The 15,284-nt window shown below is 40.2% G+C and overlaps 1 pseudogene; it reads right to left on the reverse strand.

Annotated features, from left to right (window-relative positions):
- Window positions 1-7,688: 7,688 nt before the first annotated feature.
- LOC133253119 (casein kinase I-like) lies at window positions 7,689-9,009 on the reverse strand (annotated as a pseudogene).
- Between the last annotated feature and the right edge of the window lie 6,275 nt (window positions 9,010-15,284).

Below are 15,284 nucleotides of genomic sequence, written 5' to 3' on the forward strand. Positions count from 1 at the left end.
CTTTTTGTTGCTAATGACCTATCACTAGCATTAAAATCACTAGGTTTAAATTTTTTTTCTAGATTTTAAAAAGCACTAGATTTTTACATAAACCTTAGTTAGGTTTGTAATCTATCAAATAATATTTAAGAATTTAATTTCGAGAGCTCAAGGGGGCAGTTGAACTAGGCAAGCTGTAGAATTGCCTTTTCTGGATAATTTTAAAACTCAGCATTATCCAATATGTTCATACGCTTGAACCTAAGTAACTCTCCTTCTAGGAAGCTATCATAAAGAAGTGATCAGAATTATGGTCAAAGGATTATCTGTGTGGGTATCTATTTCAGAGTTATTTACAATGTAAGTAAAAATAAAATAAATTTATAACAGTAAGAGTCAGAGCCAAGATTTGCTGAACATATTTGTCTACAATATGCTAGGTACTGTGACAAGAGCTTCTAGCATATCAGCTCACCTAATCTTCATGACAATTTATACAATTTATATTGTTACTGTAATATCAATTATATGTTTTGTTCTTATTTCACAGATGACAAAACTGAAATTCAGGAGATGATGATTTTTTAAAGGATGAATTTTTTAAGTTTTTATTTTATATTGGAGTATAGTTGATTAATAATGTTGTATTAGCAATGGAATATTACTTGGGTATAAAAAGGAACACATTTGAGTCAATGTGTTGACACAATGAGTCAACCTCTAATGAGGTTGGTGAACCTAGAGCCTACTATACAGAGTGGAGTAAATCAGAAAGAGAAAGACAAATACCATATATTAGTGCATATATATGAATCTATAAAGTTGGTACTGAATAGTCTACTTGCAGGGCAGCAAAGGAGATGCAGACATAAAGAACAGACCTTTGGTCATAGTGGGGGACAGAGAGGAGATGACTTGAGAGAATAGTATTGAAACATATACATTACCATATGTAAAATAGATAGCCAGTAGGAATTTGCTGTATGATGCAGGGAACCCAAAGCCAGTGCTATGACAACCTAGAGGGGTAGGATAGGGAGGGAGATTTCAGAGGGAGGGGACATGTGTATGCCTGTGGCTGATTCATGTTGATATGTGGCATAAACCATCACAATATTGTAATTATCCTCTGATCAAAAATAAAAGTTAAATAATGTGTTAGTTTCAGGTGTACAACAAAGTGATTGTTATACATGTATCTATTCTTTTTCAAATTCTTTCCCCACTTAGGTTATTACACACTATTGAGCAGAGTTCCTATGCTTATACAGTAGATCCTTGTTGGTTATTTATTTATTTTTTTGGCTGCACCACAGGACATGTGGACCTTCCCTGACCAGGGATCTTGTGCTCTTTACATCGAAAGTGTGGAGTCTTAACCACTGGCCCACCAGGAAAGTCTTAGTTATCTATTTTAAACATAGCAGTTTGCATATGTCAATCCCAAATTCCCAATCTATCCCTCTCCACAACCCTTCTCCCCTGGTAACCATAAATTAGTTCTCTAAGTCTGTGAGCCTGTTTCTGTTTTGTAAGTAAGTTCATTTGTATGATTTTTTTTTTTTTTTTAGATTCCCTATATAAGCAATTCCACATGATATTGGTCTTTCTCATCTGACTTACTTCACTTAGTATGATAACCTCCAAATCCATCTATGTTGCTGCAACAGCATTATTTCATTCTTTTTAATGGCTGAGTAATATTCCATCATATATATTACCACATCTTTATTCATTCATCTGTGGATGGACATATAGATTGCTTCCATGTCTTGGCTATTGTATACAGTGCTGCAGTGAACACTGGGGTGCATATATCCTTTCAAACCATGTTTTTCTCTAGGTATGTGCCTAGGAGTGGGATTGCTGGATCATATGGTAGTTCTATTTTTAGTTTCTTAAAGAACATCCATGATGTTCTCTATAGTGGCTGTACAAATTTACATTCCCACCAATAATGTAGGAGGATTTTCTTTTCTGCACACCATCTCTAGCTTTTGTAGACTTTTTGATGATGGTCATTCTGACTGGTGTGAGTGACATCTCATTATAGTTTTGAATTGCATTTCTCTAATAATTAGCCATGTTAAGCATATTTTCATGTGTCTCTTGGCCATCTGTATGTCTTCTTTGGAGATATGTCTTTTTAGGTCCTCTGACCATTTTTTGATTGGGTTGTTTGTTTTTTGAATATTGAGCTGCATGAGCTCTTTGTAAATTTTGGAGATTAATCTCTTATCAGTCACAATGTTTGCAAATATTTTCTCCCATTCTGTGGGTTACCTTTTCATTTTTTATGGTTTCCTTTGCCGTGCAGAAGCTTTTGAGCTTAATTTGGTCCCATTTGTTTATTTTTGTTTTTATTTCCATTACTCTAGGAGATGGCTAAGAAAAGATATTGCTGCAATTTATGTCAAAGGGTGTTCTGTCTATGTGTTCCTCTAGGAATTTTATAGTATCCAGTCTTACCTTTAGGTCTTTAATTCATTTTAAGGTTATTTTTGTGTATGGTGTTAAAGGATGTTCTAATTTCATTTTTTTTTTTTTTACATGTGGCTGTCCAGTGTTTCCAGGACCGTTTATTGAAGACACTGTCTTTTCTTCATTGTATAGTTTTTCCCTCTTTGTTGTAGATTAATTGACCATAGGTTTGACTATTGCCAAACCTATGTGGATAGTGAGAGCACCTTTTATAAGGATACCTCACACTGCTGCCTTTTCTGCCACCCCATTATTCTATGTAAGAGGATGTGTGAAATGCAACTGTTTCAGCCCACCGCCCAAGGGATACAGTGCCTGTCAGAGCTCATGAGCTTCTCAGGCCTTACTCCATCTACTTTTCACCTCTTTTCTCTGAATATCAGGCCTCCAGATCTCCAGATCACACTTAAGGTATTTCACATGTTCACTTTGCCTTCTGGCAAATAGAAATTCTTTCCTTACCTGCCTTCCTAGACTAAATTTCTTCCCTAGCCTCCAAAGCCTCTGAAAACAGCCTCCCACTGTCTTCCTTGTTCCTCTCTGAGAGGCTGTATGACTCTAGGCTCCAGGAGAAAGGATGCTTCACCATAGAAATGGAGGATAGACATACTGGTGAAAAAGAGAGGAGATAAAGCAGAGGAGAGACAGTTATTTGGACTAGAAAACTGCACTGTGTTTGGCTATCAGGATACATCTACCTGGACACACGACAAGAGAACTGAAGATGGCAGCTTGCAGGTGGAGATGGGAAATATAAATGCCTTGAGGAAGGGTTATTCATATTAGTTACGTGTTTGCTATGTGCCAGACGTTTTATAAACGGCATCTTCAATACTTCTAACTACCATTTAGTGGAGGTATTTGCTTTAATTTACAGTCAGGGCGATTGTGGCTTTGAAGAGTCTAGGAGACCAACTTAAGATTCATGCAATGAGCAAGCAGCAAGACAAGGCTCTGAATCTATATCTGCCTTTCAGCACAGGCCAAATCTCTCTGTGTTCTTCTACCTTGAAGAATAGAAACCTCGTATGGTTTCTAAGTGGACTTGGGTTTCTAAGTGGACTTCCCTGGTGGCTCAGATGGTAAAGAATCTGCCAGCAATGCTGGAGACCCTGGTTTGATCCTTGGGTCAGGAAGATCCCCTGGAGAAGGGAATGGCTACCCAGTTCAGTATTCTTGCCTGGAGAACTCCATGGATAGAGGAACCTGGTAGGCTATAGTCCATGGGGTTGCAAAGAGTCAGACATGACTGAGCAACTAACACACACACAGGAAGTAAGGCTCACTGCCTTACTTACAGGTAGGCAATGATTGAAATGATTTTTTTTTAAGTACAGAGTAATTTGATTGGTAATTTGGGTTTTCTATCCACAAGAATTCTTTGATAGAATAAATTATCCAAAGGAAATGGTGGAGGTTCTGTTCCTATTATGTTCTCCAGTGCATGAAAGTGAAAAGTAAAAGTGAAGTTGCTCAGTAGTGTCCGACTCTTAGCGGCCCAATGGACTGTATGTAGCCTACCAGGCTCCTCCGTCCATGGGATTTCCCAGGCAAAAGTACTGGAGTGGGGTGCCATTGCCTTCTCTGTTATGTTGTTGAACACCACTTTAAATTATTTTGAACACCACTGCAGAAGATGTATCAACAGAAATGAGCCTCCTCTATCTGGCCTTTGATGTTCACGTTGTAAGTCAGATTTAAACAAGGTTTCCTTTTACTCTCATAGAGTTGGACACATTCAGATGTTCTCTTAGCATCATGTAAACTGGTGCAGAGGGTCAATCTTCCTAGTGAGTACAGGGATGTCGTCTCAGGACTCTTTCATCTTTAAGGGTAAAAAAATCTTTCTTCCAAGTAGGAAGGGTAGAAGAAATCACCTCTTGGAAATTCAAAATTTATCACACACATAGATTAGGGTCCTTCTTATTTTTCAAAATAATGAAAATTTCATTTATACTCATAAACTGTCTATAGCCAAGAAAGGGAACACTCAGTCAAAAAAAATTCCCTGGCTTCCCCTATTTTAACAGTTTTGATAGCTGAGTTTTCCTCTTGTGGTTTCTAAGCACATATCACCCACAATCCTAAAACAACTACCATCACCCAGCTTTTTTGTTTGTTTTCTTTTCCGGAAATAAAGGAAAAATACAGAAGTCCAATTCAGCAAGTACTGAAATCAAACATCCACTGAACTTTGTTCCCAACAAGTAAACCCCTTATCAGTCTCTTGCAGAGATTCTAAAATGCTTATCTCGATAGACCCGATTATGGGGCTGACCCACTCTCAATGCTGAGTAGGAATCAAATGGGCATTCTCTTCTGTCAGCAAGCCCCGCTTTGCGATCCAAATAAATCAATTAATGGGATGCAGAGCCGCTGTCCTGCCTTTTTCTTCCCCATACTTACCTCCCCCAGCTCCCTCGGACTTCTCAGTTCCCCGTTTAATACCATCTAAGAGTCCTTATTTACAAGAGGGCTTGTGCAGGTGCAAGCTTTCAGGCCAGCAGCCCAGGAACAATTGTCCCCTCTGCCCTTCCAGCTCCAGGCTCCCCTCTTTGTGAGGCACTTTTCTTTTCTCTGTTTTTCAGACGGAAAAAAATGCCCCTCAGCAGCTCATCTAATCGGATTATGCTAATTTGTACTTCATGAACCTAAACAGCATAACTAGATCTGCAGAGAGCTAGGGCCAGGAGGAGAGGGACAACGACTTTGTCGGTAAACCTACCCCCCAAAAGTGCCAAAAGAAAGTACATCATGTGTTCATTCACACAAAGCTGCTAGTCCGGGAAGCCCACCGAGCTCTTGACAACTGAGAGTGCCCAGTAGCCGGCTGTGTTCAAAATAGAAAAGGCAAGACAGCACAGTGAAGGCACAGTGAGGACCAAAATGACAAGGCTGTTTGCCCCTGTTGTAAAGTAAGTTTCCTCTTCTTCCTTCCCAACTCACTCACATTTACCCTCTTGGCAACTCAGTATATAAGGTTAGAAGCTGAAGCCAGGTGGTGCAATTCAACAGACATTTATTGGCACCTACTGCCTCTGAAGGATGACTTTCTTCCTTGGGTTGGGAGGTGCAAAAGTGTCTACCACTTAACTCTTGCCTTCAAAATGTGCACTCTGGTAGGGAAAGATACTCTAGGTATGGAAATTAGAAAACACCTCAATGAGGCAATTGCTATTCCTGTATTTGTTCTCTGTCTTGTGTTTGCTGACTCCGCTAGGGGCATCTTCCAGAATCTTCCACACCTGATTTTAAAAATAATTTATGTTCATTTAAAGCTTTATGTTTATTCAAAATATAGAAGTATATAATTTAATCTTCATAATGGACAGTAAGATCAACAAAACTGGTATTTTCAAGCCCATTTTCAAGTGTCAAAACTGCAACTTAAGACATGTTAAAGGAGTCAATCCAAGGAGAATCCTCCAGTTAATAATTTGAGCTTCTGAGTCCAAATCCAGTGTGCTCCCTGCCCCCAACCCCTGCGTGCTGTCTCACATTGACTTCACACTGCCTCACATGCTACCTCAAGTTGACTTACATTCTATAAGACTGTACACAAAACATTAACTTTTATACTAATGCCTTCCAAAAAGCTTCACGTATTGTGAAATTGGAAAAGCCAATTTGAATTTTCAAATAGGTAAGTGAAATTGTTCTAGAATAATCTAGACAAGGGTTTTCAATTAACTTCAGCTCATTTTTAGCCCTTAACTTTCCTGCCACTGTTCTTCTATATTTATACCATTCACTTTCCTCCTTTCTTGGTCAAGACATAGTCAAATGCTGCCTGAATTGGTCTCTTCTACCAATTTAGGAGCCTGACCCTTTCACACATCAGGTTCTTGCTGCCCTAGGTGGTTAGAACTCAGCCCTTGTGCTTATTAGTTTCTAAACCGGTTACACTCTTGGTGATGAAGTCCCAGCTGTTGCAGCTATATTCTCTGGAGATTGCTACATACCTGTCTCTATCACAACTTTCTCTTATTTCAAAGCCCTCATTCCCTCTGGGATCTCACACTGAGTTCTTGTATCTGATCTGAGAGATGCTTATAATTCACATCCATTTACAGAGTTGAAAACATCTAATGTCCTGAAATTAATGAATGATTGAGGTTTTCTCAGTTCATGCTCATTTCACCACACCTCCCTCTCCATCACCCCTAAAGTAGCTTTAATATGCAGCAGTAATGTTTCCATCAAGAGAAGAAAAGCAAAGCATGTTTCATCTCTGCTGTCCCTTTCTCCCACCTTCTGTCCCCTCTCTTTGCTGTTTTTAATACCTAAAAATTTATTCTTATACTCTTATAGCCTCAGATCCTCATTAGGATGGAATGTGGGAGGCAGAGGTGAAAATTTCAGGTGTGTTTATTTTTTTTTTTTCCTTACAGAAACAGTTTTTTAGTTTTTAATGAATTTGTAAACAAAAAAGCTCCCAGTTCAAAATAAAAACAAAATCCCAGATCATATAGATGTTTACAGTGATTATATTTATCTAAGCAACATACATACATGTTCAGTTGTAAGATGTTAAATTTCTGTGACAATATGCGTTTTTTTTTTTTTTTAATACCAAGAACATTATAGAGTTAATGCAGAGTCCTAAGGATAAACTAGTAGTCACTAAGTTTTTCTTAAAGTCTTCACTTTAGATGCTGTTATTTCTAGCACAGGTAAGCAGGCAGAGTCTTTCATGTGCTTAAACACTGGAATCTTTGGTTGCTACCCTATCAGCTGGCTTGCAAACAAGAAGCCAACCATTTTAAGAATGTTTTAAGTGAACAACTTGCAAACCCCATGGATGGATAAACCCTGCTGCTGCTGCTGCTGCTGCTAAGTCGCTTCAGTCGTGTCCGACTCTGTGCGACCCCATAGATGGTAGCCCACCAGGCTCCCCCGTCCCTGGGATTCTCCAGGCAAGAACACTGGAGTGGGTTGCCATTTCCTTCTCCAATGCAAGAAAATGAAAAGTGAAAATGAAGTCGCTCAGTCGTGTCCGACTCTTCGAGACCCCATGGACTACAGCCTACCAGGCTCCTCCATCCATGGGATTTTCCAGGCAAGAGTACTGGAGTGGGGTGCCATCGCCTTCTCCTAAGAATGCACAATTATGAGCATTTACAACCATCACAACTGTGGCTGAAGACTGTTCATGCTGTTCTTCTGAAATGAGGTCTCAAAGCATTATAGTTCAAAATAAAAGATTTTAACAAAAATTGGCATATGCACAATTTCTCCACCAATTTGTGTGTGTCAACCATTTAGTGAACTTTTCCACTTGAAAAAATGCAACAGAAAACTGACACCATGTTTCACTATCTCAGTTAATATTCACAATTACAGCAGCTACAACTCAGGACACAGCATCCATCACCAATGCTGCCCAGAGCCAGTTTATACTGAAATTAAGTTCTTTACACCAAGTAAATGGTTGTCCACAACCACTGGCTAGTGTACATATGAACTAAAATTTCTAGATTTGGGGAGAAACAAATGCTGCTCCGATCATCTGCTCTGCTTCTTCTGTTCCTTGACTCATGCTTAGAAACCTGTGGGGGTTTGGGCCTGCTGACCCTGCCCACTTGAAGAGGCTGCCTGCTGGGCTGCTTTCTGCTTTAACATTGTCCAATCAAATGTGTAGTCATATTGGTGATTCAGGGTCCTGAAAAGAATGCGGAATAGGTGCCTCTGGGGCTTCCTCAAAGCGCAGCCCACGACAATAGTTTAAGTACATGGCAAATTCTGCAGGAAATTCCTTACATAAAACTTCAACAGGTGTGGACATCTTCTTTTCGCTAATTTTTTCATATTTTTGCTTTTTTGTTGCAGCCTTTAGTCCTTGCCATGGCAGGCTGGTTCTATTAAAATACATCAAAACATATCCCAATGATTCCATGTCATCTCGGTGACTTTGTTCAATACCAAGATGTGCACTGATGCTAGCATACCGAGCAGTGCCAGTGAGATTTTTATCTTCTCTGTATGGTATGTGTTGCCTTGTCCTGTTGTCTCTGTACTTTTTGGCCAAACCAAAATCAATAAGGAATAACTTATTACAGTGACGCCCAATACCCATTAGGAAGTTATCTGGTTTAATGTCTCTGTGTATAAAATTCTTTGTATGCACATATTCGATTCTACTCATCATGTGGTCAGCTAACATAAGTACAGTTTTCATTGTGAACCTTCTTGAACAGAAATTGAAGAGGTCTTCAAGGCTGGGTCCAAGAAGATCCATAACTAGCACGTTATAGTCTTTTTCCTGACCATACCACCTTATGTGGGGGATGCCAACCTCACCTTGAAGAATCTTACAGAGTTTGCTCTCCTACAGCAACTGGGGATGCCTGGCCTTCTGGGATTCTAGCTTCACTGCCACCTCCTCGCCGTTGGTGATGTTGATCGCTAAATACATGTCCCCCAAGGAGCCAGACCTGATCTTCCGTACCAGTTTGTATTTGCCTCCGACAATGAATTCTGCCTTGGAGCCGCTGCTGCTCCCCATCCTGAGAGACGAAGATGGAGGCTGGGGCTAAGCCCCGACACCTCTAAGGGGAGGATGGAGGCCTCTAGGGCTCGACCACGGAAAGGCTGTGGAGAGCGGCAGGAAACAGAAAACGATGGCTCTTTTTCGGCGTTACAGGGCCCAGAATCGGCCAAGGGGAACCTCATCGCCGCTGCTGTCAGGTTTTTTGGCCAGGCCGCAGATTGTTGAAGGAGTTCTCGCGGTTACCAGGCTGAGCCACTTGTTTCTGGCGGCCACCGCTGTCCCGCTTTCCCGGCGACGCCGAGGGCTGGAAAAGGAGAGCGGTGAAGCTAGGGCGGCGATACCGCTGCCACCACTGCCGCCGGTCCCGCACGGAGGGACCCCTGTCGCTCCGCCGACGCCGCCATCTTGTTACTCCGGCTCCAACCCCAGGTGTGTTTAAATAAATCATTTCTTGCCACAAAAATGTTATTCTTACTCAATTTACAATTTATTTAAGATAGATTTTTTTTGCCTGAAAATTTTCCACCAGTATTTTTGAATAAACTTCCTTATACAGTTGAATATTATAGGCCAATTTCAGACTTCCTTTTGCTACTAGTTTAATAGCCAGCAGTCTAAACAATAATGAATATGTAAACGTATTAACGTTGGCGTTAATTTAGCTGCAAATGGCCTTTTTTTACCACGATTGGATTTTTTTTTGAATTTTAAAATGCTTTATTGCTAAAAAAAAAAATTAACTGTCATCTGCACCTTCAGTGAGTTGTGACATAGAAGATCAGTGATCACAGGTCAGCATAACAAATATACAATAATGCAAAAATGTGAAATATTGCAATTACCAAAAGGTGACACAAAGATCTGAAGTGAGCAGATGCTGTTGGAAAAATGGTGCTGATAGACTTGCTGGGTACAGGTTACCACTAACATTCAATTTTTAAAAAACAACATTTGCAAAGCACAGTAAAGCAAAGCATGACAAAACCAGGTATTCCTGCATTCCTTATCTTCCTCAGTCAGTCAGTTCAGTCACTCATTCATGTCTCTTTGTGACCCCATGGACTGCAGCACACCAGGCTTCCCTGTCCATCACCAACTCCCGGAACTCCCTCATGTCCATTGAGTCGGTGATGCTATCCAACCCTCTCATCCTCTGTCGTCCCTTTCTCCTGCTGCCTTTAATCCTTCCCAGCATCAGGGTCTTTTCTAATGAGTCAGTTCTTCGCCTCAGGTGGCCAAAGTATTGGTGTTTCAGCTTCAGCATCAGTCCTTCCAATGAACACCCAGGACTGATCTTTAGGATTGACTGCTTGGATCTCCTTGAAGTCCAAGGAACTCTAAGAGTCTTCTCCAAGACAACCGTTCAAAGGCATCAATTCTTCAGCACTCAGCTTTCTTTATAGTCCAACTCTAACATCCATACATGACCACTGGAAAAACCATAACTTTGACTAGACAGACCTTTGTCGGCAAAGTAATGTCTCTGCTTTTTAATATGCTGTCTAGGTTGGTCATAGCTTTTCTTCCAAGGAGCAAGCATCTTTTAATTTCATGGCTGCAGTCACCATCTGCAGTGATTTTGGAACCTCAAAATATAAACTCTGTCACTGTTTCCATTGTTTCCCCATCTATTTGCCATGAAGTGATGGGAACAGATGCCATGATCTTTGTTTTCTGAATATTGAGTCTCAAGCCAACTTTTTCACTCTCCTCTTTCACTTTCATCAAGAGGCTCTTTAGTTCTTCTTGCTTTCTGCCATAAGGGTGGTGTCATCTGCATATCTGAAGTTATTGATATTCTCCTGGCAATCTTCATTCCAGCCTGTGCTTCATCCAGCCCAGCATTTCGCATGATGTACTATGCATATAAGTTAAATAAGAGGGTGACAGTATATAGCCTTGATGTACCCCTTTCCCTCTTTGGAACCAATCTATTGTTCCGTGTCCAGTTCTAATTGTTGCTTCCTGACCTGCATACAGATTTCTCAAGAGGCAGGTCAGGTGTTCTGGTATTCCCATCTCTTTAAGAATTTTCCAGAGTTTGTTGTGGTCCCCACAGTCAAAGGCTTTGGTGTAGTCAATAAAGCAGAAGTAGAGGTTTTTCTGGAACTCTCTTGCTTTTTCAATGATCCAACAGATGTTGGCAATTTGATCTCTGGTTCCTCTGTCTTTTTTAAATCCAGCTTGAACATCTGGAAGTTCATGGTTCACACACTGTTGAACATACAAGACCAGGAGCTAACTGTGGCTCAGAACTCCTTATTGCAAAATTCAGACTTAAATTGAATAAAGTAGGGGAAACCAATAACTTCCCTGGTGGCTCAGACAGTAAAATGTCTGTTTACAATGCGGGAGACCCGGCTTCGATCCCTGGGTCGGGAAGAACCGCTGGAGAAGGAAATGGCAATCCACTCCAGTATTATTGCCTGGAAAATCCCATGGACAGAGGAGCCTGGTAGGCTACAGTCCATGGGGTCGCAAAGAGTAAGACACGACTGAGTGACTTCACTTACTTACTTAGGGAAAACCAGTAGACCATTCAGGTATGACCTAAATCAAATCTCTTACGATTATACAGTGGAAGTGACAAATTGATTCAAGGGATTAGGTAGGCAGAGTACCTGAAGAACTATGGACAGAGGTTCGTCAAATTGTACGGGAGGCAGTGATCAAGACCATACCTAAGAAAAAGAAATGCAAAAAGGCAGAATGGTTGTCTGAGAAGCCTTACAAATAGCTGAGAAAAGAAGAGGCTAAAGGCAAAAGAGAAAAGGAAAGATATTCCCATTTGAATGCAGAGTTCCAAAGAATAGCAAGGAGAGTTAAGAAAGCTTTCCTCAGTGATCAACACAAAGAAATAGAGGAAAACAACAGAATGGGAAAGACCAGAGATCTCAAGAAAATTAGAGATACCAAGGGAACATTTCATGCAAAGATGGGCTCAATAAAGGACAGAAATGGTATGGACCTAATAGAAGCAGAAGATATTAAGAAGAGGTGGCAAGAATACACAGAAGAACTGTACAAAAAAGATCTTCATGACCCAAATAACCACGATGGTGTGATCACTCACCTAGAGCCAGACATCCTGGAATGGGAAGTCAAGTGAGCCTTAGGAAGCATCACTATGAACAAAGCTAGTGGGGTGATGGAATTCCAGTTGAGCTTTTAATCTTTGGTATTCTGTTAATTTTGTAATTATGTATGTCAGCATAGGTTTTCATTTATGGTATAATTCTGGTTGGAATTTTCAAATCTGGGTCCTCTCCCACCCCCCTACATCCACTCATTCACCATTTTTTATTTTTTGTTCATTTTGAACTCTTACTAGATGTATGTTGGACTCCCTATATTGATTTTTTTTTACAGCTTTTCTCTTGTCTTTTTACCTTTTCTTATATTTTCTTTTTTTTAATTTATTTTTTAATTGAAGGATAATTGCTTTATAGAATGTTGTTGTTTTCTGTCAAACCTCAACATGAAGCCCTATTGGATTTTTACTGCTCCATTCTTTCACCAAATTCTTTCATCAAATTCTTATAATGTACTAAGGACTAGAGGTTAGGTTTGATGTGTGTTGAAGTCTTGGGACTTTGCGAAGGTGACTGCCTTGACTTCATTCAAATCAAGTACTACAGACACAGCTTTGTTAAAAAATGACTTCTTTATGAAAATTGTAGCAATAATATATTTTTTTAACCTAGAAGATTAAAAAAATTTGGCTAAGATTAAGAAAACTTGTTGAATATAAAATGCTTAAAGTTAGACATTCATAAGATGTACTAATAGAAAATCATTACTGAATTCATGCTGGCAGTTTTTCCCGTATGTTTTGTGTAGATCTCGGGATTTCTTAAAGCCAGACTCCAGCAAATCTCTGAATGTGGAAGACTGTGAATGAGCCTCTCCTCTCCAGTTAAACAGCAGGGGATGTACTCTCTAAGAGGTGCTAGTGCAAAAACGGGAAAGGAGTTACATATCAGGTTAGAATACACAGGATACCAAAGCAAAATCCAGATATCTCTGAGTGTTTTTGCCTAGGATCAGTTTCTAAGGTCACAATGGAAATTCCCAAATGCAAATGCAACATAAAAATCAAAGTCCACTGTCACATCTGGGATTAAAGCCAGAGAAAGTTAACTGATAGGGAAGATCAGAGGAATAACCACCAAGAAAGTAGACAGGAGGTTCTAGTCCTTGTCCCTCCACACAGAAACAACAATTTAACAACCATCCATGAATACCTTCATTAGAGCTCTGGAATCGAGTGCGAGGTCACAGCATCCCATTCTATTTTCTATTCAGAGACAATAGAAAAGATACAATGAAAAGGTAAGAAGAACAGATTCATTCTGTGCATGCCACCCTTCCCCAGGCTGGCACAGCACAATACTAAAAGAGATCCCTTTGAGTTGATCGTCCACCATGGGGGAAGGAGAGGGCAAAGTGAGAGCCTCACTTCCCCTGCCTTTCAGACTGCAACTTAGGAGGCCCTTTTCTGTCACGCTTCACCCAAAACCCTGAGAGAATTGATAAGGCTAGATCTCTGGGAAGTCGCTAAGAACAAAGACAAGGGGTGCACAGATCTCAGCTGCTGCCTTGCAACACCCAGTAGCAAGCAGACCACTCTTGATCCCTGGGACCAGGTCCATCTGCCTGAGGACCCCCCAGTCAGCCCATGAAGAATCTCTGACTGGGCTAACTGGTGGAGGGCTTTCACTCCACCTTGTCAGGGCTTTACCTGACAAGCCCTCCCTAACAAGTCTATAGAAACTGGAAAAAGATGACAGGTTCTTCAAATGTGTAAACACCAGTGGAAGGCTACAAGGATCATGAACAAATACCACCAAGGGAACAAAATCAAGCTCCAATAACTGACCCTAAAGAAATGGAGAGCTATGAACTGCCTGACAAAGAATTCAAAATAATCATCTTAAAGAAGCTCAGTGAGCACAAGAGAACACAGATAGACAACTAAACAAAATCTGAAAATCAATACATGAACACAACAAAAAGTTATAGTAAGGGAAATCATAAAAAAGAGCCAAACAGAATTCTAGAGTTAAAGAATGCAGCGACTGTAAAGCAATTATACTGCAACAAAAATGAAAAAAAAAAGAGAATACAATGGTTGAACTTAAAATTTCAATAGAAATATTCAACAGTAGACCAAATCAAGCAGCAGGAAGAATAAAAAAGCTCAAAGACGTATCATTTGAAATTATCCAGTTTGAGGAACAAAAAGAAAAAAGAATAGAAAAAAGTGAAGAAAGCCTACAGGGCTTATGGCATATCTTCAAGAAAACAAATGTATTTGTGGTAGAAGTCTCAGAAGGAAAAAAAAAAGAGAAAGAAAAGAAAACTTATTTAAAGAATAATGTCAGAGAACCCATTGATGAATGGATAAAGAAAAGGGGGTATGATGGAATATTATTCAGCTTCGAAAAAGAAAGAAACCCTACTGTTTCCTGCAACAACATGGATGAACTTTAAGGGCATCATGTTATGTAAAATAAGCCAGACATAGAGGACAAGCACGATACAATATTGGTAACATAAGGAGTCTAAGGGCTTTCCTGGGGGTTCAGACAATAAAGAATCTTCCTGCAATGCAGGAGACCCATGTTCGGTCCCTGGGTCAGGAAGATCTCATGGAGAAGGGACTGGCTACCCACTCTAATATTTTTGCTTGGAGAATTCCATGGACAGAGAAGCCTGAAGGGCTATGTCCATGGTGTTACAAAGAGTCAGACATGACTGAGTGACTAACACACACACACAAGGAGTCTAAAATAATCACTCATAGAAGCAGAGAATAGAATGGTGGTTGATGGGGCAGGGGGTTGAAGGGTGGAACAGGGATGTTATTAGTCCGAGGGTACAAAATTTCAGCTTCCCAGGGGACTCAGTGGTAAAGAATCTACCTATCAATTCAGGAGACACAGGAGATGCAGGCTCAAGCCCTGGGTCAAGAACATCCCCTGGAGGAGGAAATGGCAACCCCTCTAGTATTCTTGCAAGAAAAATCCCATGGACAGAGGAACCTGCAAGGCTTCAAGCTTTGGGGTCGCAAAGAGTCGGACACAACTGAGCATGCCTTCTCAAAGTTTCATTTATATAAAATGAATAACTCCTAGAGATCTACTGCAAAATTTAGAGCTTATAGTTAATAATACTTATTATATTGCTAACAGTGTAAATATTAGGTTAAGTGTTCTTATCTTACACAAATAATGAACAGGACGAGAGGAAACTTTTGGAGATAATGAACGTATTTATACATGGATTGTAGTGATGGTTTCATGGGTGTATACTTACTTGCAAGCTCATCAAA

This window comes from Bos javanicus, chromosome 8 (assembly GCF_032452875.1).
Source record: "Bos javanicus breed banteng chromosome 8, ARS-OSU_banteng_1.0, whole genome shotgun sequence".
NCBI lineage: Eukaryota > Metazoa > Chordata > Mammalia > Artiodactyla > Bovidae > Bos > Bos javanicus.